Here is an 8,819-nt window from a genome sequence, read left to right as displayed (position 1 = left end):
ATATATCCAAAAAAATCCAGCCTGCCATTCTCAGCATGTTTAGGTCGGAGGGGCAGTACAAACGCAACCCCCCAACAGCACTGTTGTACAATGCAAAGCTGGCTAAAATGTTAGATCTGGACCTTCTCCCCTTTTCATTTGTGGAAGAGGTGGGTTTCCTTGAATTTGTGCCAACCATCTACCCTAAATGGAAGGTTCCCAGCCGGTCCTATTTTGCCAGAGTGTCTGTTCCAGCACTACATCACGATGTGCTGAAATTGGTTGGACAAGATTTGCAGCCGAGTGCTGTTCACAATTAAGCATGGGTGAATTTTGCAAATTTGCGATCCGCAAATTTGCGGATTTGCGAATTCGCGATCCGCAAAATTCGCGAATTTGCGGATTTTTGGTTTTTTGCATGTTCGTGGGGTTTATTGCGTGTTCGCGGGGTTTTTTGCGTGTTCGCGGGGATTTTTGCATCTTCGCGAGCCGCTTGCATAGCGAAGTTACCCATGCAGTCGTTTATGGGAGAGGGAGAGAGAGATAGATAGATAGATAGATAGATAGATAGATAGATAGATAGATAGATAGATAGATAGATAGATAGAAAGAGAGAGAAAGAGAGGGAAAGAGAGAGGGGGAGAGAGAACGAGAGAAAGAAAGAGAGGCCGCATCTCTGAAGGGCCAGATTCCTGAGTTGCCCCTACAGAACATACAGCTTTTTATTTTTAGCAAAATTCATATGAAAATTGTGCTGTAAAGGTCTCTTTTAGTTTAACCCCTCCTGACAACTCAAAATGGGTGTATTTGCCATCCTCTCCCTTCTTCCTGTTTTTTATATCGGTAAGTGCTTCCTGATGAGGTTTAATTCCTTGGACAGGTGCCTCGTTGCCTACTTGTAACTATTCTCTGACCCTGCTTCAAGGGTCAGAGCATGGTCAGAGAATAGTTGCAAGTAGGCAACGAGGCACCAGGAAGCAATTAGCAGCAGGTGTCCAAGTTGAATCTAATTTGTTTGTAACCCTTTTGTAAAAGGTTACAAAGAAATTAGGTTCAACTTTTTCACCTGCTGCTGTAACCCTTGCTTGGTTGAAAATTCGTCCCCGCTGATTCGCGGATTTTACCGCGATTTCGCGAGATTCGCGGATCGCGAAATCGCGGAAAATCCGCAAATTCGCCCGCGAAACGGATTTTACGCCCACCCTTATTCACAATATCCACCTGACAACAAACATGGGGACCAGTTGCTAAGCCACTGATTACATGTGCATCACTGCACACTGGGTCTCTTTTGTGGGTGTTAGAGATAAGCTATCTGAAGGAGGTGCGGTTGACACAGCTGAGATTCTAATGCTAATCAGAAACATGCAACTGTAGCCATGTTCGCCATGGAGAAGTCTCATACCGCTGTAAACATTTTGGAAGAGTTTTACAGCAAGGTCTTTGAATGGCTGCGCCCAAGAGAGCTTAAGATTTGTTTTGTTGCCAACATAATGGCAGTTATGTATTTAAGGCCATGAAGCTTGGTCACTATTTCAGGGTCCCGTGTTTGGCGCACTGCATTGACATTATAGTTCTAGACTTTCTGAGAAAAGAAGCTATAGTCAGCAACTTACTGACCACCTGCCGAAGAATATGCACTCATTTCAGCCATTCTTTTAAGGTTCGGAAGCAGCTGAGGATCATTCAATGTTACTATAGAATGCCAATGAAAGCGCTCATCCAGGAGGTGGCAACAAGTTGGAAATCAACTTATTACATGCTTGACGGTCCGTTTAAGCAGTACAGACCAATTAATGAATATGTCTTGTGAAGAGATGGTGCTACTGTGAAAGGCATGACCCTTCAGATGGACCAATGGGCCTAGCTAAATCGTTACAGAGATGCTTCTTCCTAACTTTATTACTCCTAAACTGAGAAAAATCCTAACTTTAGGACTTTCGGTATTCACATACGTCATTCAGGAGTCCTAAAGTTAGGACTCCTAACTTCTGTGAATAGCGAAATGAGTAAGTGCCTTCTGTGAATACCAAAATGAGTATGTGCCTTCTATGAATACCAAAATGGTAGTAAGTTTAGGATGTTGTCTTAAGTTAGTACTGTGAATCGGGCCCCTAGTCACTGCCCCTTGCAGATACAACCCCTCATCGCTTCCCCTCTTGGCCCAATTAGCACAATTCCTGTTTTGCTGCCTACTCCTCGCACCGATTTCACTCCCCCAACACTCTCGCTCTAGCTCCTCATTCTGGAACACTCACCAGCCCGGCAGCCTCATGATTTCAGCATCATTTTCCACATCCCCTACCCTCCTTCCTTAGCTTCTTATTCCGGCGCACTCATCTGCCCGGCTGACACTATTGCTCAATACCTCCTGTGATTCCTGGTCTTACCATGGACTAGCACCTCCACCTGGCTGTCACACATGCCTTACACAGCTCGCTTATCGTACATGTTGTACTCCACAGGTAATACTACCAGCAGCTTCTTGGTTTTGCGACTGGAGCAATGCCTTGCCTCCCATAACTGGACCCTTATTGACATCCTATACTGTTCATCAGCAAGCCTTTAAATTGGGACTTTGCCACATATCGCTTCTCTGGATCTCGTGTAAGTGGCCATCCTGCAGTTTTACCAGCTCTCCTCTCCACACCTCTCCATTCTGAGCCTAGTTACACAGTATTATGTCTACAGCATCCATTATGTAATTTTTTTCTCCCCTTTCCGGTCTGGGCTCAACTCTCAGTACGTTCTTACACTGCCCTATATGTCCTTCTTGGTCCAACACGGAATGATCATATATATATAAATGTATGAACCCTTTTATCCCCAGCACTGCAATGGAAACAACTGTAACCTGGTCCTGATGACGGCCTAATACCTCCACAGGCCGAAACACCATCAACTTCTACAGCGGAACTCCTGGCGCCCCCTTCATGGATATCCCACTTTATTATTTTGTGAACTTTTATCATTAACTGCTAGAATACCCTAAATAAGTAAAGAATTTTAAACCCCTACTGTTTCTTGTTGCGTTCGTCACTATAGCAGTATATACCACCTCACGTGTCACTTGCGCCGTCAGTAATCATGGGCAAAATTTGGGAATTCGCGTTCCGCGAATTCGTGCGAAAGCCAATTCGCGATTCGTATAATCTGCGAATTCGTGCAAATTTGCTGATTTTTTATTTGCCAGATCGCAAGGGTTTTTGCCAGTTCGTGAGGGTTTTTTACAAGTTCAGGAACGCGGACTTACTTGTGTGGTTGCAGCAGTTGCGACCATGTTGTTTCCACGTGTCCAGCCTGTTTCCGACCCTATGGTTCATCGAGGCCACCCTCCGGTTCATCAGTGCCACCCTCTGGTTCATCACTGCCACCCTCTGGTTCACCACTGCCACCCTCTGGATCATAACTGCCACCCTCTGGTTCACCACTGCCACCCTCTGGTTCACCACTGCCACCCTCTGGTTCATCACTGTCACCCTCTGGTTCACCACTGCCACCCTCTGGTTCACCACTGCCACTCTCTGGTTCATCACTGGCACCCCCTGATTCATCACAGCCACTCTCTGGTTCATCACAGCACCCTCTGGTTCATCACAGCACCCTCTGGTTCACCACTGCCACCCTCTGGTTCATCACTGTCACCCTCTGGTTCATCACTGGCACCCCCTGGTTCATCACTGCCACCCTCTGGTTCATCACAGCACCCTCTGGTTCACCACTGTCACCCCCTGGTTCACCACTGCCACCCTCTGGTTCATCACAGCACCCTCTGGTTCACCACTGCCACCCTCTGGTTCACCCCTGCCACCCTCTGGTTCAGCACTGACACCCTCTGGTTCACCACTGCCACCCTCTGGTTCACCACTGCCACTCTCTGGTTCAGCACTGCCACCCTCTGGTTCACCACTGCCACCCTCTGGTTCACCACTGCCACTCTCTGGTTCAGCACTGCCACCCTCTGGTGCATCACAGCACCCTCTGGTTCACCATTGCCACCCTCTGGTTCACCCCTGCCGCCCTCTGGTTCACCCCTGCCACCCTCTGTTTCATCAATGCAACCCTCTGGTTCAGCGCTGCCATCCTCTTGTTCATCACAGCAACCTCTGGTTCACCACTGTAGATTATGGGGGAAAGCACACCTGCCTAGCCTCAACTGAGATGAATTAATTTGGGGCTGGTTAATGTGTCACTGAATTTGAGCTTCAAGTCTGCCACCTGCTTCCTTAGCTGTAAGTGCTCCCTGTTGCAGTTTAATTTTTTTTACAGGAGCATTGTGCCATACTTGTAACTATTCTCTGACCCTGCTTTGAGGGTCAAAGCAGGGTCAGAGAATAGTTGCAAGTAGGCAACTGAACTCTGGAGGGGCCCCTCAGGAAGCAATACAGGTAATGGCTACAAATTAGCTTGAACTTTTGCACCTGCTAAGTGTTTTCAGTTTTGCAAAATTCGTTCCGCGCGAATTTGCGGAATTTTCTGCAATTTCTCGAGCACCCTCTGGTTCACCACTGTCACCCTCTGGTTCACCACTGCCACCCTCTGGTTCATCACAGCACCCTCTGGTTCACCACTGCCACCCTCTGGTTCACCCCTGCTACCCTCTGGTTCAGCACTGACACCCTCTGGTTCACCACTGCCACCCTCTGGTTCATAACTGCCACCCTCTGGTTCACCACTGCCACCCTCTGGTTCACCACTGCCACCCTCTGGTTCATCACTGTCACCCTCTGGTTCACCACTGCCACCCTCTGGTTCACCACTGCCACTCTCTGGTTCATCACTGGCACCCCCTGATTCATCACAGCCACTCTCTGGTTCATCACAGCACCCTCTGGTTCATCACAGCACCCTCTGGTTCACCACTGCCACCCTCTAGTTCATCACTGTCACCCTCTGGTTCATCACTGGCACCCCCTGGTTCATCACTGCCACCCTCTGGTTCATCACATCACCCTCTGGTTCACCACTGTCACCCTCTGGTTCACCACTGCCACCCTCTGGTTCATCACAGCACCCTCTGGTTCACCACTGCCACCCTCTGGTTCACCCCTGCCACCCTCTGGTTCAGCACTGACACCCTCTGGTTCACCACTGCCACCCTCTGGTTCACCACTGCCACTCTCTGGTTCAGCACTGCCACCCTCTGGTTCATCATAGCACCCTCTGGTTCACCACTGCCACTACCTGCTTGTAGTGGCTTCTTCCATGAGAGGTAACTCTTTTTGATGGATGTAATCGGCCTACCTCGGCCGCGGAAGAAGCCCCGCTGTTAGCACAGCGTTACTCGATGTTCTGTCATTTAGCTGAATATGGTTGGGAGGCAGCCTTTTCTTACGGACACGGATGAGGCAGCTTGGTGAGCTGAGACGGTGCTTCATCCCGCTGGGGAGTTTTATGAACTTTGAATTCACTCGTAACTCAAACCGGACTCACTTGAGTATTAAAAAACCCTAACTACAAAGACCAGAAGGCCATGAAAGAGACCACGCCCACTGGGGCGTTAACTAACAATTAAAGATCAGCATTTTACCGGTATTGAGTTGTGAGTTTCCTTTCGCCATTGAGGAAGAATCACAAGATTTTAAGCGCGTCTGGCTGGCAAGAAAAACTAATCAGAAGACACTCTCAGCCCGCTCTGTGTGCAGTCTGCGAGAAATAACCAAAAAGGATTATTACCTGCTTATAGTGGCTTCTTCCATGAGAGGTAACTCTTTTTTGATGGATGTAAGTGGCCTGCCTGGGCCGCGGAAGAAGTCCCGCTGTTAGCCCACGTTGCCCGATGTTCTGTCATTTGGAGGAATATGGTTGGGATGCTGCCTTTTCTTACGGACGCGAATGAGGCAGCTTGGTGAGCTGAGACGGTACTTCATCCCAAAGGGGAGTTTTATGAACTTTGAATTCACTCGTAACTCAAACCGGACTCACTTGAGTATTAAAAAACCGTAACTACAAAGACCAGAAAGCCATGAAAGAGACCACGCCCACTGGGGCGTTATCTAACTATTAAAGATCAGCATTTTACCGGTATTGAGTTGTGAGTTTCCTTGCGCCATTGAGGAAGAATCACAAGATTTGAAACGTGTCTGGCTGGCAAGAAAAACTAATCAGAAGACACTCTCAGCCCGCTCTGTGTGCAGTCTGCAAGAAATAAACAAAAAGGATTACTACCTGCTTTTAGTGGCTTCTTCCATGAGAGGTAACTCTTTGTTGATGTATGTAATCCACCTGCCTCGGCCGCGGAAGAAGCCCCGCTGTTAGCACAGCGTTACTATATGTTCTGTCATTTCGCGGAATATGTTTGGGAGGCAGCCATTTCTTACGGACACGAATGAGGCAGCTTGGTGAGCTGAAATGGTGCTTCATCCCAAAGGGGAGTTTTATGAACTTTGAATTCAATCATAACTTAAACCGGACTCACTTGAGTATTAAAAAACCCTAACTACAAAGACCAGCAGGCCATGAAAGAGACCATGCCCAATTGGGCGTTAACTAACTATTAAAGATCAGCATTTTACCAGTATTGAGTTGTGAGTTTCCTTGCGCCATTGAGGAAGAATCACAAGATTTGAAACACGTTTGGCTGGCAAGAAAAACTAATCAGAAGACACTCTCAGCCCGCTCTGTGCGCAGTCTGCAAGAAATAAACAAAAAGGATTACTACCTGCTTGTAGTGGCTTCTTCCATGAGAGGGAACTCTTTTTTGATGGATGTAAGAGGCCTGCCTCGGCCGCGGAAGAAGCCCCGCTGTTAGCACAGCGTTTCCCGATGTTCTGTCATTTGGCGGAATATGGTTGGGAGGTAGCCTTTTCTTACGGACATGAATGAGGCAGCTTGGTGAGCTGAGACGGTGCTTCATCCCACTGGGGAGTTTTATGAACTTTGAATTCACTCGTAACTCAAACTGGATTCACTTGAGTATTAAAAAAACGTGACTACAAAGACCAGAAGGCCATGAAAGAGACCACGCCTACTGGGACGTTATCTAACTATTAAAGATCAGCATTTTACCGGTATTGAGTTGTGAGTTCCCTTGCGCCATTGAGGAAGAATTACAAAATTTGAAACACGTCTGGCTGGCAAGAAAAACTAGTCAGAAGACACTCTCAGCCCGCTCTGTATGCAGTCTGCAAAAAATAAACAAAAAGGATTACTACCTGCTTGTAGTGGCTTCTTCCATGAGAGGTAACTCTTTTTTGATGGATGTTATATAATCACCTTGCAATCAGGCGGGTCCCAATGTCAGCGGGGAATGACATTATGTCACAACAGTTCTCCACAGTGCTGATTTTGAACTGTTGTCGAACTTGAATTGCGCCATATCGCACACACTACAAGATGGCGACAGTATTGAGTTGTTAATCTTCTGTTCATTTCATTGATGACATCAAGTCCTATTACAATGTTTATATTCTGTATGTAAGGAGGCTCCATTTGTTTTTACACTTTGTGTAATCAAGGCCGCTTGACAGCCAAAACGTATCATGTTGTGATTTATGAAGTAATAAATCAACAGTTTCTGACATCTCTATGTGGTTTCTGAGAGCGTGCAACATTTATTTTGCTGTGGATTTAATTACCGGTTGCTCCGCCTGTCAACGCACCTCCTCCTCAGGGTCTCCAGTTTCCAGTAGGGGCACTTCAGATTAGGAATATTTACATATATATTACCTACTGGCGGTCGCAAGAAGGTAGTTATAGTTAGGACCTATTATCCATAGGAAAAGCGTTTTTTCTTTTCCCAATAACTTTGGCGCCGGTTACGGAATCTTCGCGAAATTTTCAAAACTAGTGGGGCGCTCCGGTTCTCTCCTATGTTGATGATTTGTTAAGCTGGGGCCGAAAAAAAAGGGGATCCCAAAATGTGTTTTCTCCATGTTAATTTGCATAGGAAACTTTAGACACGGTTACAGCCCGAACTGCTGAACAGAATTTCACCGAATTTGGCAAAAAGGTTGCCCTTGGTTCAGAAAGAGTCCTTTTTGTTAAATGGTGTAAATCCGTTCAGTAGTTCCTGAGAAAATGAAAAAAAAGAGGTCAACAATGCATTTCCCATGGCAAACTTTAGACACGGCTACAGTTTGAACTGCTGAACGGAATTACACCAAATTTGGCATAATGGTACCCCTTGCCTCAGAAAGAACTCTTTTTCTTGAATGGTGTAAATCGTTCAGTAGTTGCTGAGAAAATAAAAAAATAAAAGTTTTCGATATATAGAGGTGCGGTGGATCGGTGCACCCTGCCGATCACTAGCTGCATTCTAATTGGCTGTCAACACTCCAAACCAGGAAGTGTTGGCAGCCATCTTGTACCTGGGTAACCAAGGCACAAGAAAACAGAGAAACAGATGCAAAAATAAAGAAAAGGTGGCAGGGTAGAAACATCCTGACCCCCTAGCCCTGCTCAGGGGGTCCCACAAGGACCCCCAAGGCCCAGAAAAGCATTTTTTAAAGAAGAATCAGCGAGATTCACGCACCCAGCACAAATTTTGACCAACATTTCTTAAAGAACTATTATTTAGCCCTCGGGTGGGCCAGGTCCCGGGGGCAGAGAAAAAAAGTGTAGAGGGGTCCCAATCCCCCCACACTATCCCAGGGACCACCACCTCCCCAGGGGTTGGTTAATGAGTTTTGGGGGGCATGCAGCCCCCCCACATTCCCAGGGACGGCCACCCCCCGGGGCTTCAAGGCCCCCCAAGGCCTGGGGACCACCACCCCTGGGCTTTTTTTGATTATTTTGTGGGGGCCCACTGCCCCCCGCTGCCCCGGAGACCTCCACCCCAGGGATTAAAAAACAGATATATACACCTGTGTGGGAGGGGCTCTAGCCCCCCTCACATGCCC

The sequence above is a fragment of the Lissotriton vulgaris genome, chromosome 7 (assembly GCF_964263255.1).
Source record: "Lissotriton vulgaris chromosome 7, aLisVul1.2, whole genome shotgun sequence".
Classification (NCBI taxonomy): domain Eukaryota; kingdom Metazoa; phylum Chordata; class Amphibia; order Caudata; family Salamandridae; genus Lissotriton; species Lissotriton vulgaris.
Note: the sequence above shows the minus strand (reverse complement) of the source record.